Source organism: Natrix helvetica, assembly GCF_964273705.1.
Source record: "Natrix helvetica genome assembly, chromosome: 16".
Classification (NCBI taxonomy): domain Eukaryota; kingdom Metazoa; phylum Chordata; class Lepidosauria; order Squamata; family Natricidae; genus Natrix; species Natrix helvetica.
This window is the reverse complement of record NC_138563.1, coordinates 8,464,970-8,473,841: the sequence shown is the minus strand read 5'-3', so window position 1 is coordinate 8,473,841 and position 8,872 is coordinate 8,464,970. Positions and strand designations below refer to the sequence as shown.

The 8,872-nt window shown below is 48.4% G+C and overlaps 1 long non-coding RNA gene across 1 annotated transcript; it reads right to left on the bottom strand.

Annotated features, from left to right (window-relative positions):
* Positions 1 to 1,247: 1,247 nt before the first annotated feature.
* LOC309400207 lies at positions 1,248 to 4,305 on the bottom strand. Its single transcript, XR_014176630.1, has 3 exons — positions 4,144 to 4,305; positions 2,967 to 3,028; positions 1,248 to 1,801 (listed from the first exon to the last, which is right to left on the bottom strand). It is a non-coding gene; the product is annotated as an uncharacterized lncRNA (long non-coding RNA).
* Between the last annotated feature and the right edge of the window lie 4,567 nt (positions 4,306 to 8,872).

The following is an 8,872-nucleotide window of genomic DNA, read 5'->3' as shown; positions in this document are numbered from 1 at the left end:
GACACCTGGCCTCTTTCAAAACCTCAGCATCCTTTCCTAAACTGATACCCCTTACAAGTGAATCACCAACCAAATGCTGGCTTCTCTTTTTGTGGATACCTTGCTCTACTTGCATGACTGATGTGTAATACCTGATTGACACCTTCCCCTACCCAAAAAGAGTTCTTCATATCTTGGCCCTTTGAGTTACTGTTGTCATCATAGCTACCTTGATCTTCCACCTTAGTTTCCCTATTAAGGTCAGCAAGAGCACTGTGTCTGTTATGCGGAGGCACAGCCAAAGCTGTGAGTTTCTGGTTCACGGCTCTCGCTCTGCCAGATCCCATGGTTGTCCATGCTGCCTTTTTCCTGCAGGATCTTTGTGGTAGAAGGGGCTGATGGGGGTGGGAGGAGCTCAACAGAACATAAAGAAAAGGGTAGAGACCCAGCCTTAACAGAAACAAGAAACACGAAAAAACTCCCTCTTTGTTTATCTCCTGTGAATTAATGGCATTCACACACCGAAAATCCAGGCAATAGTCCTTTAAGGAGTTAACTGCAGTGCAGACCTTATCAGTTCCTTGCGATAGTTGCCAGGCCGTGAGCTCCCCAGCTGAAAGGCTGCAAATTAAATTCTGGCAAGCAGTCTGTGGCATGAAACACAATGAGCAAAATCTTCAGAAATCTGAACTGTTGTCTCCTACGACCACCACTTCCCTTCTATTTATTCCCCAGCCAGGGAGGGGCCATTCAGTGTCCACCTGTGCCTTGCTTCCCGAGTCGACTCCTTGTCCTCCGTTGTTCTCCTAGCAGTTCTGCGTATACGCACATCTGGAACAGGCCCCAGCTGTTCTTCGTCACCACTTATCTCCGCCTCCGAAGGCAGCTGCCTCTCTGCTTGGGAAATGCCAGACAGCCCTGGCTCTATTTCTGTGTCCAATGCAGAGCATCCATCAGAGCTTTCCCCAGGCTCCAGAACTGGCCCAAGTTCTTCTCCAACCTTCTCATCACAGAGAGATTGGAGAAGAGTTTTTTTTCTTAGGTTGCTCAGAAAAAGGAATTTGCAAAAGCTACGGGAAAACTTGCAGGAGAGCAAGTAAAACCTGCTTCGCATAACAAGGGGATTAGAGCCCCAGAAGTTAATCATGTCACCATTTTGCAAAGCAAAAATAGAAGAAAAGGAAGAGATTGAGAAGGTATATTTACAAATATTTTTTTTATTCTTTATATTGTTTCCATCCTCCCCTAAAACATTAAGGGAATCCACAACAGACTGATTGTCAGCCTCTCCACTAGATAATTGACAGTCAAGCTTGTAACTAAGTGAAATCAGCTACAATTAGCAAACTTCCTCAAACCCCCAAGTAAGTTACCCAGACCTAATCCACGTATCAAAGGATAAGGTCTGCAGATACAAACAGAGTTAATTAAATTTCGTCTCCCAGAGGAACTGCAGGTTCAGAAGAATAAACATATACTCACCCCCCCAACAAGTGTCACCTGAGAATCGGCACGTAAATATTCCCCATACCCAAGACAAGCTCCCCCCATAAAAATCATCTGTACCCCATTTCTTGACAAGCTCTCTTGCTTTTAGGAAGAAATATTTCTTCTTTTCTCACAGCTGTCTGGACGTCATTGTTATTTATTCGTGCGCAGCGTGGTCTGTAGTTGAAACCCCAAATTACTCATCCAGATGGGACTCCAGACTAACCGGAACAGCGGGATTTAGCCCAGGTAAGTTCACCTGGCTAGCAGTGGACCATTGTCTTTGGTGGGTTCTCCTCTGACTTTCAAGGGGCTTGCAGTTTGAATCGGACAGCTGCTTGAAAAGAAGAATCGGGTAAGTACCTCCACATTACGTGGGTTTTTTTGGTGCCAAGGAGCGAGTGAATGAATTGTGGGTGCATGTGTTTGGGTTTCCCCCCCTAATTTCTTTTTCACTACTGTTTGATTTTATGCTCTGCCTTTCCTAATTCCCCCCCCCCCCCCCCCAGGTAGCTAGGGCACACCAAGGGGCTGTGAAAAAAAAAACACGCACACACAGATGGAATGTGTGTGTGTGTGTCAGTCTCATTCTCCCTCTTTCTTTCTCTCCCTCGCTCTTGCCACTTCTCTCTCTCTCCTCTCTTTTTCTTCTCTCATTTCTTTTCTCTCCTCTCTCCTTTCTCTCTCTCGCCTCTCTATTCATCCACAGTTGGAAGCTTGGGACCCCAGTGCAAACCAAACAGGCCCCTGATGGTAGGACCATGGTTGGGGTCCCGGCCACCTTGGAGTGGGGTGGGGGGCTGCTGCTGATCAGCTATCCCGGCATGTGGACTTGCTGCTGCCTCGTGGGGATCTGTCTGGGGATGGATTGGACTCTCTGGGGAGGGGAGGGGAGGGCTGGCTGATCGGCCGCTACAGCCGGGCTTGGGCTCCAATGGACCAGGAGTGGCTGGATCAGCTTGAATCTGGTTTCAGTCTGTGGCTCCACGCTGCTCATTTCCATCTGCTTCAACCACCCTTAGTTGCTCTAATGACGCGCTGCGGGTAGTAGCCAAATACGTCCTCTACTACTGGTTTGCTTGTGTGTGCGCTGCATGTGCAGTGCAATTAAAATTATTCTGCGCATGCGCAGAACTGAAGAACAAGATGGCGGTGCCATCTTGGTTTGGGGGTGTGTCAGACCAGGGTTGCTGCTGGTTCCAGTGACCCAGAACGCCAAACCACTACCGGTTCGACCGAAGCAGTCTGAACAGGTAGAAACACACCACTGATCACACTCTGATGTCCTCTTTGCTCCCCCCCCTTTGTTTGGGCAATTGAAGTCCTAGAGGAAGTATAATATTCCAAAAATACTCACCCCTCTCCTGGTTATTGGACAAAAGTCACTAATCTCGCTGTCCTGTTTATTATTCCAAAAAATCCTCACCCTCTCCTGGTTTTTTTGTCCAAAATAACCAAGGTACCTTTCCTGTATAAAGAAAAGTCCTACAAATGCTCACCATCTCCTGAGGTTTTCATTATCTCCTGGTTTTGATTTCCCAAAATCACAAAGGGACCTTTCCTGTGTGAAAAAAAACGTTATAAATACTCATGATCTCCTGAGTTTTTCACTATCTCCTGTATCTTTTCCCCCAAAAATCACGAATGGACCTTTCCTGTATAAAGAAAATCCTTCAGATACTCACCATCTCCTGCATTTTTCACTATCTCTTGGGTTTTTTCTCCAAAATAACCAAGAGACCTTTCCTGTATAAAGTGATTTTCTGCAAATACTCACCATCTCCGGGTTTTTTTGTCCAAAATATGCAGTTAACTCCACGCTTGGGAATCTCGCTTAGATCAAGTTTGTTATTAGGCATTCTTAATAGCAAAAGTTACAGTTCATTGTTAAGATACTTCTTTCCATAATCTGTCCCATCACGTGGTGTAAAAAGATGATTATTTCACTCCCGTGTTGAGCGGAGATACAAACACTACTATTCCGGTTCACAAAGGCATTTACACTGACCGGCTCTAAACTTTGCACAAAGGCAGAATGCCCCAGTGGCCAATCAGAAATAGAGATGTGATCACGTGTCATGAAACTACATTTCCCATAAGGCAGTTTCTTAAAGGAGACAGTTCTTAATTCCTACACTAGCTATATACTGCTGGGGCAGCACATTCCTGTATAATATTTCAAAATATCGTCACCTGCTTATTGACTAGAAGTCACAAGCCTGGCTGTCTTGTATAATATTCCGCAAATACTCATTGTCTCCTGCTTATTGGCCAGACGTCCAGGAGGTCATTCAGGCGCAAAGGGGGGCAGCCCCCCATGCCCTGTTTTGGCCTCCAGAGTGCTGCAGGAGGCCATCCTTGACTCAGAAGGTTATAAAATGGAGGAAAGGTAAAATATTTTTAACTTTCAGGCTTGCAGGATTCTGCTGTTCCAGCCTAAGTCAATAATTTATAGATTCTAGTCTTCCTATGGAGTCAGTTTCTTGATCTGGACCAGAGGTGGGTTTCAAATTTTTTTGGAACCTACTCTGTGGGTGTGGCCTCCTTTGTGGGAGTGGCTTTCTGGCCATGTGACCTGGTGGGAGTGGTCAAGACGATGTCACTGAATTCTTTGCCCCAATGGGTGAACTACAATAAGATTAAAATAATTACAAAAACAATAAAAGAGCTACTTACAGAAGGAAGATAACTGTTGCCAGTGTTCAGTATCACAGACTCCAGTGAATGGGCTGCACAAAGAAAACACACAGAAATGAACTCTTTCATTGCCAGTTTGGGATGAAACCAGCACACAAAATAATAGAAAAGGAAAATTACTGTCCTTTTTTGTGTCTTCTGCACCACCTTGCTCCAACAACCTGCATAAAGACAGACACAGAAAGCAAGACCTTCATTGCATGCACTGCATTAGGATGAAACAAGCACACAAAATAATAAAAAAGGAAAATTACTGTCCTTTTTTGTGTCTTCTGCACCACCACCTCACCACCTTGCTCCAACAACCTGCACAAAGGAGAGACACAGAAAGCAAGACCTTCATTGCATGCACTGCATTAGGATGAAACAAGCACACAAAATAATAAAAAAGGAAAATTACTGTCCTTTTTCGCATCTTCTGCACCACCTTGCTCCAACAACCTGCATAAAGACAGACACAGAAAGCAAGTACTTGAGTGTATCTCTTTCATTGTGTTATTCTTAGGTAAGGTGCAAGTGCAAGCAATTAAGGTCTTCATGCTTCCTGTGTCTGTCTTTATGCAGGTATTTTGGTTGTTGATATCTCCATAGTGTTCTTAGGCTTGCAGATTCCTCTGCTGCAGCTTTCTTCGTCTTTATTCGTGGATCATCAGCCGTGTGGTGGTGCGCTCTGAGCCAATCTTTCACTGTCGGAATTGGGTCCCATCTCTCAACTGGTATGCCAGCAACACTTATCACCATCAGATTACTTATGTTTTGGACAGTTAGGCGTGTTCTTTGTTCCGAACATATGAGGTTCATTTTTGAGAACCCCCTTTCCGCCTCTGCTGAACTAACAACAATTGTCCTTACAATATCTCTAGCTTTCCGGATATTGCCAGGAATTTTGTACTTCTGTGGATTTTTCTTCACATTTTCCAAAAAATCTCTCTAGGCGTTCACATTAATGTTATGATTAAAAATATTGCCAAATGCATCCAATGCTTGCTCTGCCTCAGCCCATGGAACGACTACATCTTCAATGTGCCAGTAATCTGGCTCCAGATAAGTGATAAAGTGCAATTTGTTTGCTGTTGGCAATAGGCTACCTGTTCTTAGATGGTCGCAATCCATCAGCCTTTTCTTTAAATTGGTGATGATGCTTTCCAAAAGTATTCAACAAATCGGTGATTTGGAGCTAACTTGATGTTTTGGAAGGCTTCTGTTTTTAGCAATTCCACAAGTTCGTTTTCAAATTTGCCCTTTTTCTTTCGAAGCACTTCAAAAGAATCGATTGTCCGCAAAAGTTATTTGGGCCATGATGATATTTGTCTCTCTCCCCTGTAGAGCATCTGACGGACTAGTAATTTCTCTTAGGATGTCAATCATCAGGGCCAAATCCTGCCTGCGGCTTGCGCAAGTTAGGCCTCAGCCGCCGCCTGCCCGCCTTCGGCCACGTGGCCTATGCGCAGCCGAGGCTTTTGCGAGGGAAGGCCTGAAGAAGGCCTTCCAACGCAAAACTAGGTTGCCGCCACTGCCGCCACCGCTCCCCCCCCGGCTGTGTGGCCTACGCGAGCCCATGGCTCGCACAAGTTAGGCCTCCGCCGCCGCCCACCCGCCTTCGGCTGCGTGGCCTACGCGCAAAACTAGGTGGCCGCCGCCGCTTGCCCCCTACGCTGGCCGCGTGGACTACACAAGCCTGTGGCTCGCGCAAGTTAGGCCTCCGCCGCCCGCCCGCCTGCCTCCCGAGTGCGGCTGCCCACCTACCGCCGCCTCGTGCGCCTGCACGAGGCCGCGGCTTCTATGGGAAGGCCTGAAAAAGGCCTTCGCAAAACTCGCCGCCTCCCGCTGCCCCGCCTTAGTTGCTTACCTGAGGGAAGCAGCTCCTGGAAGGCGAAGGGAAGAAGAAACGAAACTCCAGACCCGGTCAGCAAGCTATTGCAAGCAAAGACTCTTTTGAAAAGAGAAGTCTCCAAAAGAGAAAGACTCTTTTCAAAAGAGGAATTTTGGCCGTTGGCGCCACGTTTTTGAACAGGTCGCCTCCAGCTGATTGGCTGGACTCCAGGCTGGAGGCTCCAGCCAATCAGTGATCGGTGGGCTGGGCTAGACTAGTGCGGACGGGCGGGGGAGCGAGCAAGCTGCGACAGACGGGGGAGCGAGCGAGCTGCGACGGACGGGGGAGCGAGCGAGCTGCGACGGGCGGGGGAGCGAGCGAGCTGCGATGGGCGGGGGAGCGAGCTAGCTGTAACGGCGAGCAACAGGGCCGGTGCCGGTTACTTTCGGGTTTGGTTACTTCCGAGTTCAGTCTGGAACCGGATCGCGTGATCCGGTGCGAACGGTAGGAACCCACCACTGATCTGGACTCTCTCTGGGTGATCAAGTAGATCAAGTAAGTATTTTTAAAAAATCACAGAAATGTATGTGTCGCTATTTTTATAAGTTTATAAAGCCATGTGTGCAGAGGTGCGGTCCCATGTCAGACCCACTATAACCACTTTATGGCCATGCCCACCCATGCCATGTTATTATGTAAGATGCAACTGCAAGCAATTAAGGTCTTCATGCTTCCTGTGTCTGTCTTTATGCAGGTATTTTGGTTGTTGATATCTCCATAGTGTTCTTAGGCTTGCAGATTCCTCTGTTGCAGCTTTCTTCGTCTTTATTCGTGGATCATCAGCCGTGTGGTGGTGCGCTCTGAGCCAAGCTTTCACTGTCGGAATTGGGTCCCATCTCTCAACAGGTATGCCAACAACACTTATCACCATCAGATTACTTATGTTTTGGACAGTTAGGCGTGTTCTTTGTTCCAAACATATGAGGTTCATTTTTGAGAACCCCCTTTCCGCCTCTGCTGAACTAACAGCAATTGTCCTGACAATATCTCTAGCTTTCCGGATATTGCCAGGAATGTTGTACTTCTGTGGATTTGTCTTTACATTTTCCAAAAAATCTCTGTAGTCGTTCACATTAATGTTATGATTAAAAATATTGCCAAATGCATCCAATGCTTGCTCTGCCTCAGCCCATGGAACCGACTACATCTTCAATGTGCCAGTAATCTGGCTCCAGATAAGTGATAAAGTGCAATTTGTTTGCTGTTGGCAATAGGCTACCTGTTCTTAGATGGTCGCAATCCGTCAGCCTTTTCTTTAAATTGGTGATGATGCTTTCCAAAAGTATTCCACGAGGAAGGGCAACAAATCGGTGATTTGGAGCTAACTTGATGTTTTGGAAGGCTTCTGTTTTTAGCAATTCCACAAGTTCGTTTTCAAATTTGCCCTTTTTCTTTCGAAGCACTTCAAAAGAATCGATTGTCCGCAATACTAACTTTTGGGCCATGATGATATTTGTCTCTCTCCCCTGTAGAGCATCTGACAGACTAGTAATTTCTCTTAGGATGTCGATCATCAGGGCCAAATCCTGCCTGCGGCTCGCGCAAGTTAGGCCTCAGCCGCCGCCCGCCCGCCTTCGGCCACGTGGCCTACGCACGGCCGTGGCTTTTGCGAGGGAAGGCCTTCTTCAGGCCTTCCAACGCAAAACTAGGTTGCCGCCACTGCCGCCACCGCTCCCCCCTGGCTGCATGGCCTACGCAGCCCGTGGCTCGCACAAGTTAGGCCTCCGCCGCCGCCCGCCTGCCTCCCGAGTGCGGCTGCCCACCTCCCGCCGCCTCGTGCGCCTGCACGAGGCAGCGGCTTCTATCGGGAAGGCCTGAAAAGGCCTTCCCTCGCAAAACTCGCCCGCCGCCGCCCGCCCGCCTCCCGCCGCCCCGCCTTAGTTGCTTACCTGAGGGAAGCAGCTCCTGGAAGGCGAAGGGAAGAAGAAACGAAACTCCAGACCCGGTCAGCAAGCTATTGCAAGCAAAGACTCTTTTGAAAAGAGAAGTCTCCAAAAGAGAAAGACTCTTTTCAAAAGAGGAATTTTGGCCGTTGGCGCCACGTTTTTAAACAGGTCGCCTCCAGCTGATTGGCTGGACTCCAGGCTGGAGGCTCCAGCCAATCAGTGATCAGTGGGCTGGGCTAGACTAGTGCGGACGGGCGGGGGAGCGAGCGAGCTGCGACAGACGGGGGAGCGAGCTAGCTGTAACAGCGAGCAACAGGGCCGCTGCCGGTTACTTTCGGGTTCGGTTACTTTTGGGTTCGGTTACTTCCGAGTTCAGTCTGGAACCGGATCGCGTGATCCGGTGCGAACGGTAGGAACCCACCACTGATCTGGACTTTCTCTGATTGAGTGATCAAGTAGATCAAGTAAGTATTTTTAAAAAATCACAGAAATGTATGCGTCGCTATTTTTATAAGTTTATAAAGCCATGTGTGCAGAGGTGCGGTCCCATGTCAGACCCACTATAACCACTTTATGGCCATGCCCACCCATGCCATGCCCCCACATACTCCGGTGCTCCAAGGTCAAACACAACCCTGATGTTCTAGTCCAGCGATGCCACAAGTGGGGGGAGCGCAGGGGGGTTGTGTGCGGGCGTGCCGCACCCATAATGCAACATGCGACCCCCCCAGTGCACACAATGAATGACACCCCCCCATTTTTACATGCTTTTTTCGCCCTCCTCAGGGTCCAGAGGCTTTATAGGAGCCCCCTATAAAGCCTCTGGACCCTGGAGAGGGTTTTTAAAAAGGTGAACCCAGCTGGCCAGCGCGCCCATGCATGCTGGCCAGCTGACAGGGCAGCGCCTCGCGTGCCCTGACAAATGGCTCCACGTGCCACTTGTGGTACG